The sequence below is a fragment of the Grammomys surdaster genome, unplaced genomic scaffold (assembly GCF_004785775.1).
Source record: "Grammomys surdaster isolate TR1022 unplaced genomic scaffold, NIH_TR_1.0 60, whole genome shotgun sequence".
Taxonomy (NCBI): domain Eukaryota; kingdom Metazoa; phylum Chordata; class Mammalia; order Rodentia; family Muridae; genus Grammomys; species Grammomys surdaster.
This window is the reverse complement of record NW_021604562.1, coordinates 1177365-1193603: the sequence shown is the minus strand read 5'-3', so window position 1 is coordinate 1193603 and position 16239 is coordinate 1177365. Positions and strand designations below refer to the sequence as shown.

The 16239-nt window shown below is 40.5% G+C and overlaps 1 pseudogene; it reads left to right on the top strand.

Moving 5' to 3' along the window:
* Positions 1–10289: 10289 nt before the first annotated feature.
* On the top strand, positions 10290–10433 carry LOC114622140 (annotated as a pseudogene).
* Positions 10434–16239: the final 5806 nt, after the last annotated feature.

Below are 16239 nucleotides of genomic sequence, written 5' to 3'. Positions count from 1 at the left end.
CTTGGGATCCACATGACAGACGGGCAGAATCAACTCTGAAACATTGTCCTCTAACCTTATATATATGTAGACTTGCCCTCTCCTTCCCCCTCCCCCTCCCCTCCCCTTCCCCCTCCCCTTTCCTTCCTCCTCCCCCTCCCCGTCTCACTCCCCCTTCCCTTCCTCCTCCCCTTCCCCCTCTCACCCCCCTCCCCCTCCCTCTCTCTCCCCCTCCCCTCCCTCTTTCCCTCCCTCTCTCTCTCCCTCTCCCTCTCTCCCCTTTCCTTCTCCCTCTCTCCCTCTCTCTCTTTCTCTCCCTCTGTCTCTCTCTCCCCCTTCTCTCCCTCTCTGTCTCACATACACACACACACACACAACACACAAACACACACAAATGAACAAATGTAAATTTTTAAAAATTATTTCAATTTATTTTTTTCTGCTACAGAATTTCTAACTCTCCACAATAACTATAATATTGAATATCATTGTTTTTGTTTTAAGTGGAACTCTCTCCTTTTCAACCGGAGCATGTAATATGACACCATATTTCATCTGACCTCCAAGGCAAACCTCTGGCCATTCTGAGGAAATGCTACTCCTCTTGACATACCTTCTCTGAGAAAATTTAGGATATTGACCTTCATCGGCATTCCAATAAGCTCACCCTGCTGTCATTTCCTTTTTTTTTTTTTTTACTTTTTTAAAAGATTTATTTATTTATTCTATGTCTATGAGTACACTATAGCTGTCTTCAGACACACCAGAAAAGGGCATCAGATCTCATTACAGATGGTTGTGAGCCACCATGTGGTTGCTGGGAATTGAACTCAGGACCTCTGCAAGAGCAGTCAGTGCTCTCAACCACTGAGCCATCTCTCCAGCCCAAGAATTATTTACTTATTTCATGTATATGAGTACACTTTACTGTTACTGTCTTCAGATACACCAGAAGACTGCCTCAGATCCTATTACAGATGGTTGTGAGCCACCATGTGGTTGCTGGGAATTGAACTCAGGACCTCTGGAAGAGCAGTCAGTGCTCTTAACCACTGAGCCATCTCTCCAGCCCCCTGCTGTCATTTCCTAACAGACCTTTTTCTTTTTTATTATTGCATGTGTGTGTGCCTGTATGTGTATGTCTATGTCTGTGTCTGTGTGTCTGAGTGAGAGTGTGCACGCACATACATATGCCAAGATACAGAGGTCAGAGGGCATGATGTGTGTATGTGTGAGCACACATGCCAAGGTACAGAGGTCAGAGGGATATTTGTACTGGCAGTTCTCCCTCCACATTCAGGAGGGTTCCAGGGATCAAAGTCAGGTTGTCAGGCTTGTGCAGCAAGCTGCTATGCCTCCTGAGAATTCTAGCAAACCCCTCCCATCAGAGCTTATCTCTAACTTGAATTCATTTGAACAGAACCTAAGCTGAAGAGTAATTGTTACTGGTAATGACATTGTTTTTTTTACAGGATTACAATTACTACATTTACCTATAGAAATTTAACCACTAGGATTTTAAAGTTCAAAAGCTATGTTTTTACCCATACAAAGTACTCCCATCTGACAACAACTGAATTGATCTGTGTATATACTTAGAATATTGGCCAACTCAGGCTATACCATAAAACTACGTGGCTAAGCCAACTACAATCTTAATTTCTCACAGTTCTGAAAGCTAGAAATCTCTAGTATAGCCAATTTAATTCTGGAGAACTTCTTGCTGAACTTATGTGACTTTTTTTCCTTTGTGATACTCTGAAAGACAAAACTATCTTATGTAAATTAATACAGTACTTATCCATACAAGTACTTTAAAATTTTATTCTATATTTATTTATTTTATGTGTCTGGGTGTTTTGCTTGCATGTATGTGTGTACACCCCTTCAGTGAATTGCAGTTACCTATCATTGTAAGCTATCATATGGGTGCTTGGACTTGAACCCAAGTACTTGGGAAGAGCAGCCAGTGTTCTTAACCACTAAGCCACCTCACCAGGCCTGTAAGATTGTTTTTAAAGGACATTGAAAGGGGCAGAAGAAAATTTACATATACTGTAATACCTACACATTTCCTGGGAATCTGAAGTGACAAAATGTTAGTGTTTTATCAGGTAAGGACTAGCCTGTATAATCGCCTTATAAGATCTGTATCCAAATACATTGACATTGAGTATTAGAACTTGAACCATGTGAACGGTGGAGGGGGTATAGTTCAGTCCATGAAAACTAGTTTAATAGTAAAGCAGAAGTTATCACTTGTTAGTAAATTAGCAGGTGTCTGAGACATATGTGGGAAGAGCATGCCCATCTACAAATATATGGACATTTAAAAACAGCCTAGCAGACAAGTAAGCAGGTTGCTTTGTAATTGATAGAAATGACGTATGGAATGCATTCATGGAATCTAGAAGAACAGTGTTAGAAATGAATAGGAAAATCATCTCATAGGACAAGAAAGAAGGAGCAGTAGAAACCCATTTCTCACAACCAAGGTAGTGGTGAGAAGCTAGCAAAGTCCTTTGTCAAAGCAAACCATTCAATAGGACTGGGTAGGTTTCTGTGAATCCTCATTCTTCATAATATCAGCTGGCCAAAGCTCTGCCTGCCTGACTGGAATACCAACATTACCTAACCTGTCCCATCCTGATTGCAGGCTCACAGAAAAATGGCAACTATGTCCTTTTAACTCACTCACTACAGTATTGTTGGTCAAAGGTGCATTTAAATGTTTTTGATGGTGATGATTATAGAGGAAAATGAAATATAAATGCCTGGTGACGAGTTTCATTGGAACAATTGTTATAACCCCATTATTAAGGAGATGAATATCTTCATATTCCTAAACAAGAGGCAATCACATGTCTAAAGCATCTTTGCCTCTCACTTATTTTGTTAAAATGCTATTCTCATTTACTTCTCATCTTTCCCTCTTGGTATGCATTAGTTACTATGGAAACATCAGGATACCAGAGTTTCAGTATCTCAATATTCCCAAGTTCTATTACAGTATGAAACCAATTTCTATCATGGTTTTGGGAGAGAGAGCTGTTGCCATTACAAATGAATGCAGGACCAAAAAAAAAAATGCCATCATGATATCATCAGACAAGCACAGGCTTTATTCAGACATCATCAGATACTGGTTAGGGTTCATCTTACCTGTACCAAGACCCAAATTGGGACTGGCTGGAGAAGTAGCTCAGCCATTAAGTATACTTGCTGCTATTACAGAGGACCCAGGTTGGGTTCCCAGCACCCATCTCAGGCAGCTTACGACCATCTAAACCTCTAGTTCCAGAGGATCTAATCCCCTTGTTGTGTCTCTTTGGGCACTTGCACATGGTGCACATACAGACAAGCAGGCATACACACATACACATTTATAAAAATAATCTTTTAAAGATCCTCACTACAAAAGTTTAGAAAAGCTGGGCGGTGGTGGCGCACGCCTTTAATCCCAGCACTTGGGAGGCAGAGGCAGGTGGATTTCTGAGTTCAAGGCCAGTCTGGTCTACAGAGTGAGTTCCAGGACAATCAGGGCTATAAAGAGAAACCTTGTCTCGAAAAAACAAAACAACAACAACAAAAAAAAAACTTTAGAATGATACATCCCACAGATCTTAAGAAGTTAAACAAGAAGGAAGGCCCAAGTGAGGATGCTTAATCCCACCTAGAAGGGGGAACAAAATAATCATGGGAGGCAGAAAGAGGGAAGGTCCTGGGTGGAGAAGGGGAGGGGAAGAGGGGGCAGGATCAGGTAGGGGAGATGGAATAGGGGTTGGGAGAACCTCTAGAAAGTCCCAGAGAGCTGGGATGTGAGATGTACCCAGGACTCACTGTGGGTGACTTTAGCCGAAATGCCCAACAGTGGGGATATGGAACCTGAAGGGACCACCTCCAGTAGGTAGACAGGACCCCCAGTGGAGGGATGAGAACACCAACCTACAAAACTTTCTACCCAAAATTGCTCCTATCTAAAAGAAATGCAGGGACAAAAATGGAGCAGAAACTGGAGGAATGGCTGACCAGTGACCAGCACAACTTGGGATCCATCCCATGGGCCCAAACCCTGACACTATTACTGATGCTATGTTGTGCTTGCAGACAGGAGCCTAGCATGGCTGTCCTCTGAGAAGTTCTACCAGCAGCTGACTGAGACAAATGCAGACATTCACAGCCAAGCATTGGACAGAAAGAGATCAGGGATCCCTATGGAGGAGTTACTGGAAGGAGTGTATGCCCCAAAGGGGATAGGAACTCCACAGGAAGACCAACAGAATCAACTAACCTGGACCCCTGGGAGCTCCCAGAGACTGAATCACCAACCAAAGAACATACATGGTCTGGTCTGAGGTCCCCAGCATATATATAGCAGTGGATTGCCTTGTGGCTTCAGTGGAAGAGGATGCACCTTGTCCTGCAGAAAGACCTGATGTACCAAGGAGGGGGAGTGGAGGGGTGCTGCCCTCTCAGAAGTGAAGGGGAGGGGAGTTGGGGGAGGAACTCTGCAAAGGGGAACCGGGGGGGGGGGGGCCCGACCTGCATTTGGGATGTGAATAAATAAATAAATAAATAAATAAATAAATAAATGTTTAAAGTTCTCGATACAGTTATCAGCAAGGTCTTCTCCAAAATACGATGTATTTATAACAATATCAGCTTAGACTCTTTCAACTCAGAATTTAAGAATAGTTTTAAAAATTAGTAGTCAGGCATGATGATGCACACCTTTTATTTGTTTGTATGTTTGTTTTTGAGACAGGATTTCTCTGTATAGCCCTGGCTGCCCTGGAACTCTCTCTGTAGACTAGGCTGGCCTTGAATTCATGAAGATCTGCTTGCCTCTGCCTCCTGAGTGCTGGGATTAAAGGTGTGTGCTACCAACTCCAGTGGTGATGTGCACCTTTAATCCTAACACTCAGAAGGCAGAGACAGGTCTCTGTGAGTTTAAGGTCAAGCTGACTTACAGTCAGGCCTATGTAATGAGATATTGCTTTTTAAAATCAGTGAAGAGTAACTGAACCATACTATGGAATTAATTATATGTATATTATGAAACAGTTAACTTACTTATAAAGAAACAAAACACACATACACCAACTATGATGTCCCTATTCCAACCACTAGATTTATAGATAAGTAGATAGCTTGAAAGATAAAATTGTTCCTTCTGCATTTTCTCTTTCTAGAATATGTGAGAATCCCAGAAAAGCTCTACCACTTACATGATTTCATCACTCTGTAAAAGATGCTCATATATTTATATATTGACCTCCAAACTTTTGACCCTTTGCATGTACTATACATCTTCACCACAATGTCTCACACACTGTTAAAACTGACTCCCACATCTGTATTAGTGATGGCTTTTCAACGTGCCCTTGAAAATTATATATGTGTGTATATGTATATAACATGCTAAGCAATTGGCTCGCACAATTATGGAATCTGATAAATCCTGTGATAGACCATCTGCAAACTGGAGACACAAGAGATCCAACATACAGCTCCAGTCTAACTCCCAGGTCTGAGAACCAAAAGAACCTAGAATCTTCCATTCTAGAGGCTTAGGAGATGGCTCAGTGGTTAAGAGTACTTGTTGCTTGTTCAAAGATCCCATGGCACCCACAATAGGTAACTCACAACCATCTGTAATTTCAGTTGCAGAGGATCTCACCCCCCAGTTCCAGCCTCCAAAGCCACCAGGCACACACGTAGTACACAAATATACATCTATGTTAAACACTTGAAACAAAAATGAATAAGTATAAAACATGTTTAATCCCATTCCAAGTACAGAAGACCAATGTCACAACTTGAGAATGAACAGAGGAAATGAATTCTTTACTCCACTGCTTGTTCTCTTACACCCCTAACACATCAGAAGAGGCTTACCCTCCTGTTGCAAAGGACAACTTGTTTTGCTCCTGTCCATTTCATTCTTATCAATTTCAAATATTACTTCCATCCAAAACATTCTCACAATTACACCCAGAATAATATTTAGCCAAAACCCCAAGCACTTCGAGTTCCAATCAAGTTGACACATAAAATAAACCACCTTGACATCTTCCCTATTGAACAGACTAGTCTAGTCTTTGCTCAGTTGAAATCCTGGATCAACCTGATCACTCAATCTAGAAACCCCTTTACTTATAATATTAAAGCAATACCCAAGCTGTGTAAAATTTACTTATCTCTTAAGAAATTCTTCATCTGTGACCTTTCTGTCTTTCACTTTTAACATTGTCTGTTAAATAATACTGTGGACTCTGATGGTTAAGTTCACAGCAACCCTACCTCCCGTCTACCCCCTTTTCCCTGGTCAATATAGTTACTATTTTTATTTCTTCTAATGGTTTACTCTTTCATTTTAAATCATACATATAAACTTGTATTTTCTATTTGGTTAACCATAGATCACCTCTCTTAACTCTATTTTTCAAAATGAAATCATTAATGTACTGTTCCCTTCAACCAACTTTCATCCCTTCCTCCAAACCAGTATCCATTTCTGCAACTCTCTGTTTTCACCCTTGTCCAAACCAACATTTTAACAAGCCTTGCTCTTCCCTACTTCCACCCATGCCACCTTTAAATTCTGCTATAGCCAGAATAACTCTTTTTTTTTACACCTCAAGTCAATATAATTATTTTATGACATCATTAAAACACATAAGTCAGTTTGATAATCCAGAATTTTGTTTCTATAGTTGGATAAGTTAGATCTTATTCACTAGTTCGCTGTACATAAATGCCATCCAAAATGCTTTGGAATCCTTTTTTTTTTTAAATTGTTATGGCTTCATGAATCAAAGCAGCTAAATTTGAAATAAATTCAATATCTTTTCCTTGAGGATTAATGCATCTTTCTGGGCTTGATAAACATGACAAGCAATATTTCCCCTCATCTGAATTCTGCAAATATATTTTTTCACACACAAAAATATTTAAATTTCAACAAAAGACCCATTACCATGAATACCAATGTTGATACACAGACCTCACCTTGAAATGGAAACGGAAGGGTAACACCGCTGATACATGGCCGTAGACAGACAATTCTTTCTGTTTCTGCATTGTTTGCCAAGCTAGCTGTTCCTTCTGTTTTCAGTGAGACTACACTCTACATTGTTGTGATTCAAGATCCCCCAAAGGCTTCCTCTGGGGCCCTTCACCATAATTGTGCACCCCTTCAAAAGTGGTGGCAACATTTTCTGGAATATCCATGGTGTGATTGCTGAGAATGATTCTCATTCTCTCAGTAGATGTGGCAAAAAAATAAATAAATAAAAAGAAAGAAAAAGCCACAATAATCATTCATGAGCATAAATCAATTTCTTCTATCAAAGGCAGATTTATTTCTGATTAACCATCCCATAGAAAATAAATATAAAAGCTGAATGACCAGACATGATGGTGTTTATCTGCAATCTTAAAACCCAGGCAGTTGAAGTAGAAGGATCTGGAATATATAGTAAAACCTTGTCTCAAGGAAAAAAGCCAAAATTCTGAACAGGAGAGAAATGTAGAGCAAGAAGCAGATGAGCCAGCTAGAGATGTGGTGATACATTTGCTTCTAAGTAATTTGCCAGTTTGAAATCTGTGGAGGACACATTAAGTGTCTGAGCAGTCATGGTGAAAAAAAGCATCCAAGACTCTCAGAGGAGAAATAGAACTTATATGAGGAAAATACACTTGATGACCAATGAAGGAAAAGTAATCATAGTAAAAGCCACAAAAATCTCAGCTTACCCCCTCCTAATCTTAGAACAGATCACTGGGAGAAGAGCGAAAGGCAACTGGAACAGCTTTATAAAACCTAATCAGATTAACTAGAGAAAAAAATCATCCTGAGTGAGGTAACCCAAACCCAGAAAAACAAACATGCTATGTACTCACTTATATGTAGATATCAGCTATAAAGTAAAAAACAATCATACTATGATCCACATACCCAGAGAGGCTAAGTAACAAGGAGGGCTCAAGAGCAGAGACACATGAGTCTTCTTGGGAAAGGGAAATAGAATAGACTATCAAGGGTCAAGGTGTGGCAGAGGTGTGGGATGGAAATAGGAGGTATCAGTGGGAAAAACAGTGGAGGGAGAGAGTACTGGAATTGGGGAGCACCTCAGGGATTAGCTAGTGCAATAGAAACTCACAGTAATCTGAGGATGGCCCAGCTAAGACTCCTAGCAATGGGGGATAAGCCTGAACTGACCATCTCCTGTAACCAGCCAAGACTTCTAGTAGAGAGATTGAGACACTAACCCAGCCACAAAACCTTCAACCTAAAATTTGTCCTGCCTACAAATGTGTTTGGGTAAAGGTGGCACAGAAATTATGGGAGTGGCCAACCAATGACTGGTCCAGCTTGAGACCAGTGTCATGAAAGGGAGCCCACCCCTGACACTGATTGGGGAGCCATGAACAAGAGGCTGGATAACCCAGAGATCTAGGGTTATTCCTAGTAATATTCTGTTATACTCATAGATTGATGCTTAGTCCAATTGTCATCAGAGAGGCTTCATCAGTCAAGTGATAGAAACAGATATAGAGACCCACAGCCAAACATCTGGTGGAGCGCAGGGAATCCTGTGGAAGAGGGGGATGAAGAATTGTAGGAGCCAGAGGAGTAAAGGGCACAAAGAAAACCCACAGAATCAATTAACCTGGGCTTATAGGGGCTCACAGAGACAGAACCAACAACCAAAGAGCCTGCATGGGTCTGACCTAGGCCTTCTGCATATATGTTCTGGTTATGTAGCTTGGTCTTCTTGTGGGACTTCTAACAGTGGGAGCAGAGGCTGTCTCTGACTCTTTTGCCTGCCTTCAGGACCCTTTTCTTTGACTGAGTTGCCTCATCCAGCCTCAATACAAGGGGAGCTGCCTAATCTTACTGCAACTTACTATGCTATGGTTAGTTGATATCCCTGAGAAGCCTGCCGTTTTCTGGAGAAACAAAGGAGTGGATGGGGAGGTTGGGAGACTGGGCTGCAAGGAGAGGAGGGAGGACAACTATGGAATGTAATATATGAAAGAAATATAAAAACTTTTAAAAAATGGTCAGGCCACAAATACCTTTAATCCCAGGACCAGGGAATCAAAGGCAACTGGTTCTCAGTAAGTTCAAGGGCACTGTGGTCTATAGAGCAAGTTCTAGGTCAGCTAAGGCTACATAGAGAAATCTTGCCTCGCAAATACAAAGCAAACAAATAAAAAAACAAGAAAGAAGGATGGCCATTTATTCTTTACTTGTGCTCTTGCCAAAGGGGAGGAAAATACCAGCTAGAAGAAAAGAGCATCAACCAGCGGCTCTTCTACATTTTATTTGTGTTCTACTTAATTACTAGCAATGGGCTCTACAAAAAGACAACCACTAGCCCAAATCAAGAGACAATGGACAAGAAGCACAGACTTAAAGATGATTCAGATATCAAATTTCTCAGATATAGATTTTAAATAACTACAATTAACATATGCATGACACAAGGGATGATTTCAACCATGTATGATTAGTTACATGCAATGTCAGTTATTTTCCTATTGCTGTGATAAAGCACCATGACCAGGCAATTTACAGAAGGAAGAGTTTGTTTGGACTGTGGTTCAAAAAGGATAAGAACCTGTTGTGGTAGAGAGTCATGGAAGCAAGCAACAGATATGAGGCTGGAGCAGGAGCTGGGGACTCACATCTTGAATGGCAAGTATAGAACAGAAAGCAGGGAGAGCACTCAAGCACTGAGAAGGTCATGAGGCTTTGAAACCTCCAAGCTCATCTTCTTTGACATACTTCCTCCAACAAGACCATGCTTTCCCAAACAACACCATCAACTAGGGACCAGGTGTTCAAATGCATGAGCCCGTGAGTGACGGTCTCATTTAAACCACCATATATGCAGAAGAATTATATTAAGGAACTAGGTTTCTTACTATTAATCCATTGAGAAGCCCTAAAAGGAGCAACACACTAATAACAATGAGAATACTTGACACCTAAATCTTCCTTGATAAATAGCATTCCCCATCCAAAGGAACCAAGATTCTTTGCAGAAAACACTAATTCCAAAATATTTAGGTAACAAATAAAATGGGCTTGAAACTTCTTTTTGTCCCTAAAAGTAAAGAATTGTTCAAAGAATCAAGGGAACATGTTAAAAAGACACAGGAGCCAGATTAAAAGGGTTCCCTCTAGGGGAAAAAAGGGAGGGGTCCCTATGGTAAATTTGAACATCAAGATAACAGACTGAAAATTATTAAATGAAGTAGAAAGCCATGAGTCCACAGTGACATGGATGAATAATAAGACACTTCCCTAGCAGGGGAGATACCATGATTATGAAGGTGGTTTTCTCAGGGCGAAGCTCATTTATTGAACTCTGGATGTGCTGTCCCTTGTGACTTCCTCAAATGTGGAAAACTTGACTGAATCATTTGTGGAAATACATGTTTTTCCTCCAAAATAAAGACAGTAAGTTTTACATGTGTGTGTGTGTGTGTGTGTGTGTGTGTGTTCACTTTCTAGCCTTAGAAACAGATGATTGATAGACAGACATAGTCAACATTTCTTTCTGCCAGATACTTGAAGTTGGCAAGGACAAAAAATAACTTCTCATTAGAGAAAATACAGAAGACTTCACCTTAATCAAATGAACAAAGAGAACATCACCAATAATAAAACACAATGGGCTGGAGAGGGAAGTCTGAGGTTAAAAGCACTTGCTGTTCTTGCAGAGGATCTGAGATCAGTTCCAAGCACCCACATCAGGTGACTCACTATGGCTTGACTCCAGCTCCAGTGAATTCAACACTTCTGGCCTGGAGGGTCTTATCCCAACACAGATACATACACCTACACCTAATTCAAAAACCAATAAAATCAATAGTTTTTAGAAAATAATAGAACAGTGAAATAATATGTTCCCTGGTATGCTATCATAAAAGAAACAAACATTATTTCTTTGGTGTTCTGCCCAAATTTCATAGCTAGAATGTAATCATGAGGAAATGTCAGAAAACCCAGTTACAAGGCATTTCACAAAATAACTAGACTATTATCTTCAAGTATTGAAAATTGAAGGCCACTGAGCAGGCGTTAAAATAAAGTGCAACCCTTGGTTCTGAATTGAATTCTCTGGCTTAAGGACACTCCTGAAAAAAACTGGCAAAACCTGAGTGGGGTGAAGCAATAGCAGTGTTATAATCTAATGTTGATGATTATATTATAGCTATATAACAGAAATTTTTATTTTAGAAAAATGGACATAAAAGTGTCTAGAAATAAGAGGGTATGGGTGGGTGATGTTCTTTGTATTGTGCTTAAAACTCTTCTGTAGGGTTGAAACTGTTTTGAGGCTTATGAAAATGTCCTATGGAGCAGGCAAGATGGCTCAGAGGGTAAAAGTACTGGCTTCCAGGCCTGAAGTGGTCAGTCTGATCTCCAGCACCCACGCAGTAGAAGGTGAAAAATAATTCCAACAAGTTGGCTTTTGTTCTTCACGTAGGCACCATGGAGCATGCACACACACACACACACACACACACACACAAATAAATGTAAAAAATAGAATGTCTTATGGAATATTTTAAATGATGAATTAAAAGTTATGCCATCAAAAAATATCTTTAGCAGAACTTCCTGCTATAATAATTTGCATAATTATAGTTATAGGTAAGGAAGGAGTCACTAGAAGGCTAGGAGTAAAAGCTCATGGCAGACCACTTGCTTGATATGCCAGAGACTCTGGGTTGAAACTCCAATAACCACAAAAAAATAAATAAATAAAGAGTCAAGAGAATAAGCAGAATAGAATACTCAAAAAAGATAAGAAGTAAGAAGGTGGGGGAGAAACAAAGAACAGAGTCAAGTAGAAAACACAGAATAAGATGATAGACTCATATCCAAGCTACATCAATACTTATACTAACCATAAATACCAGTTAATATGCAAGGACTGTCAGATTATTTTATTTTAGAGACGGGGTCTTATTACGTAGTCTTGGCTGGTCTGGAACTTGTTATATACACCAGGCTAGTCTCAAACTCATTACCTATCTTTGCATCCTGACTGCTGAGATTAAAAGCATGCACCACCACACCTGGCCCAGACTATATTTTAACAGGTATATTAGTTACTTTTTTATTGCTGTGATAAAAACATCTTGGCCAGGCCAACTTACAGAACGAAGAATTTATTTGGGCTTATGGTACTAGAGAGATAAGGGTTCATCAGGGCTGGGAGACAGCAGACAGGGCAGCTGAAACTGCAAGCTGAGAGCTCACATTCTGAATCACAAGCAGGAAGCAGAGAGAGTGCACTGGGGATAGCTAGGGGTTTGAAACCTCAAAGCCTGCCCCCAGTGTCATACCTCCACTAACTAAGGCCAAACCTCCTAATCCTACCCAAATAGTGTTGCTGCCAACTGAGGATCAAGTATTCAAACATATAAACCTATAGGGCCCATTCTCATTCAAACTGTCACAAATCCAATGGTGGATGGCTTGTTTAGTATGCATGAAGTCCTGAATCTGATACTCAATGGAATAAAAATATGCCCTTTAAATATGCCCTCTCTATATAGAGACACATTGAAAGTAAAACTAAAAATGCTATGCAATATAAGCAATAAATATGTCAAAAGCAATTAATTAATTAATATAAGGCATAGGTATAATACACTTCAACACAAGAGTATAATCAGGGATCAGAGATAGGGAGACGCATTTTATAATGACAAATAACCAATTCATCAATCAACAGAAGTGGCTCAATTAATAGTCTACCACACAAGTGGGAGGATCTGAATTCAGACCGCCAGCAGTCATGTAGAGTCAGATACAGAGGTGTACACCTGTAACTCCAGTTCATTGGCCAGCCAACCTAGCTAAGTCAGAAAGCTGTAGATTCACTGAGAGATCCTATCTCCAAAAAAAAAAAAAAAAGAGGAGGTTGATACACAGGCAAGTTGTTCTCTTTTAAATAGTAGCATGGGTTTTATGAGGGTAACCAAGGACTTTCTGATTAGAGTTGAGGCCAGGTTCACAGGAATGAATTTATGCCTAGTATAGGAAACCTGGGCAATAGAGGCAGGCGGATCTCTGAGTTCGAGGCCAGCCTGGTCTACAGAGTGAGTTCCAGGATAGCTTGGGCTATAAAGAGAAACCCTGTCTCAAAAAACAAAAAAACAAAAAACAATAACAAAAAACTAAAGGAAACCTGGAACATGGGCAAATACTTGTATTTAGGAAGCTAGGGAGGCCCTTGTATGAGATCTACTACTATTATTTTACTAAGTAAATATTTTATGCTTTACAAATTGCTTCCAAAAATATTTGTGTTTATGCTCATAAAATGATGCCATTGTTAGCACTGGTGAGAAGAACCTGGTTTTGTGGTAGACACCGCTTACTATAAAAATTCATAATTGGTCAAGGTGTTGAAAATAACTGACCAGTGCGTGCTAAGAAATGGTAGAAACTGGCTAGGCGGTGGTGGCGCACGCTTTTAATCCCAGCACTTGGGAGGCAGAGGCAGGCAGATTTCTGAGTTCGAGGCTAGCCTGGTCTACAGACTGAGTTCCAGGACAGCCAGGGCTACACAGAGAAACCCTGTCTCGAAAACCCAAAAAAAAAAAAATGGTGGAAACTTTGCACTCAAAATATTAAGCAAAATCTCTAATCAATAAATTGACTGACCACAAAACTTGACAACCCAAACGTAAGCTTGTTGTGTGACACTATTCCTAGAGAGATGGGAACAAATACCTGAGGGAGCCCACAACAGACCAAAGTACAGATACCACCAAAATCTATTAGTGTTGCAGTGGTATGGGTAAGTGGTTACTCATAGGAGCAGACACGACTCAGAGACAATTACCCTCATTACCAAAGCCTACTCTAGCATGAGTGACAGCTCACCTCACAAAGCTGGTAACCCAGAGCTCACTGTACAACCTGTGGGCAGCTCAACAGGTTGGAGAGTGTCCTTTCCAGCTGCCTCAGTGGGTCTGACCATGTTCAAGGCTCCTTGGCTGGTTTAAGAGAGTCTTTCAACAATCCTTAGAGTTTATGTGTATTTGGGAGGTAGAGGCTTAGGGAATCTAGTCAGTTTCAGAGACTCCCTGAAGCTATTGAACTGTTTACTTCCTGAACTTTTTTCTTTTTTGAGCCAAGGTTTCTTTATATAGTCTCGACTGTCCTGGATGTTTCTCTGTAGACCAGGATGGCATATAAACTCAGCTCTTCCTGGCTCCGCCTCTCAAGTGCTGGGATTAAAGACATGCACCACACCCTACCACCCCAACCCCTGACTACTTCCTGAATTTAACAGCATCCCTGAAGGACAGGATGTTTCACACAGCTAAACTCTTTAGAACATCTGATTGTTTCAACTCCCTGGAAAGGTCCTGTGTCTTAGTAAGATTTCTTCCAAGAGGGAAAGTTTTAGTCTTGGAGGAAACTGCTACACAACAGAGCCCTAAGCAGTTAAATTTAAATATAAAAACATGTATTTTTAAATCAAGCAGAGATCCTTATCACACACTGCAGAAAACTTAAAGTTACTTAGTACAAACATATACCCAAACAAAAACAATTCTAAAAAATTAAGCAGAAAAGAAATTTATAACCCCATATACCTTGGGGAGAAAGGGATCAGAATCTATTTGTTACCAGCACTCAGGGAGGCTGAGGCAGGACAATTGCCTTGCCGCCAATGCCAGCCTGAACAATTATAGCAAGTTCCAGTCCAGCCAGGGCTCAAGTAGTAAGACTTCATGTGATGGAGACAGTTCCTCAATTAAGATTCCGTTTCCCCGGAGGTGTCAAGTTGACAAACAAGATTAGCGTCTGCATAAGGCTTCGGTTATGGACTCTCCATTCTGTTCCACCCATATTCCTTTCTTTGTGCCAGCATCACATTATCTTGATTACTGAGAGTTTCCAATATGAAAGCACAGATGTCACAATTTGCAAAACTGTTTGGCTATTCTGAGTCCTTTGCATTCCCACACACTGCATTTCCATATACTTTCAGAAACAGGTTGACAGTCTATTTTTCTTTAAAACCTACTAGAATTTTAATAGTGATTTATGTAATTTATAGATCACTTTGATGTACGTTGCTATCTTAGGAAAACTGTTTTTCAATTCATGGGCATGGACTTCTCCATTTCTATAGATCTTCTTACATTTCCTTAAGTAATGATTCATACTTTATTCCTACATTCCCTTATGTATTTGTGTCTATGTGTCGCTATAGTGAAGTGTAGAGATCAGAAGACAACATCTGTGAATCCCATGTGTGTCTCAAGGATGAAACTTGGGTCATTAGGCTTGGCAGTAAGTGCTTTACCCAGTGAGCCACCCCATGGCCCTCATAGTTTCTGTGTATAAGTCTACATATTCCTTTTTGTTTGTTTTAGTTTTGAAACATTTCATTTCCTTTAGTATTGTTGTGAACAGAGTTGTCTTTCTAATTTTAGTTTTTTTTCATTTCCATTGCTATTCTGTACAAATATAATTCTTTTTTTTTATCTTTTCCCACACACACCTTTTTATCATAAATTCTGACTTTTCACATCAATAATCGTCGACCAGAAATATAGTTGTCCCTTTCTTCCCAATCTGAGTGATGGATAATGCCTTTTTTTTTTTTTTTTTGGTTTTTCTACACAGAGTTTCTCTGTATAGCCCTGGCTGTCCTGGAACTCACTCTGTAGACCAGGCTGGCCTCGAACTCAGAAATCCGCCTGCCTCTGCCTCCCAAGTGCTGGGATTAAAGGCGTGTGCCACCACCGCCCAGCTGATAATGCCTTTTCTGCTGTGGAGACACTGGCTTAGAATCTACAGCGCACAGTGCTAGAGAAACAGCTCCCATGTAGGAGCCCTTGCTGCTCTTGCGGAAGAGCTAGATCTCCTTTCCAGCACCCACATCAGGCAGCTCACAACTGCCTATAACTGTAGCTAGAGGGGATCCCATGTCCTCTCTGGGCCTCAATGGGCAGTGCACGCATGCAGTGCACATGCTTCCCCATGCAGAAACACATAAAATAAAAATAAATTTCTTTTTTACAAAAGAATCCACAAAATGTGTCCAGTGGCTCCTTGCAGAGGACTAAAGAGTCCTGAAAGTAGAAAATGGAGACACTGGAACAAGCTGGGGTGAAGTGGAGACAGACAGATTATGCTTTGCCTGAGGAACCTAAGGTGATGTTTAAATGACTCCACATCTTATCTTCTTTCTATAGGCCTTGGGT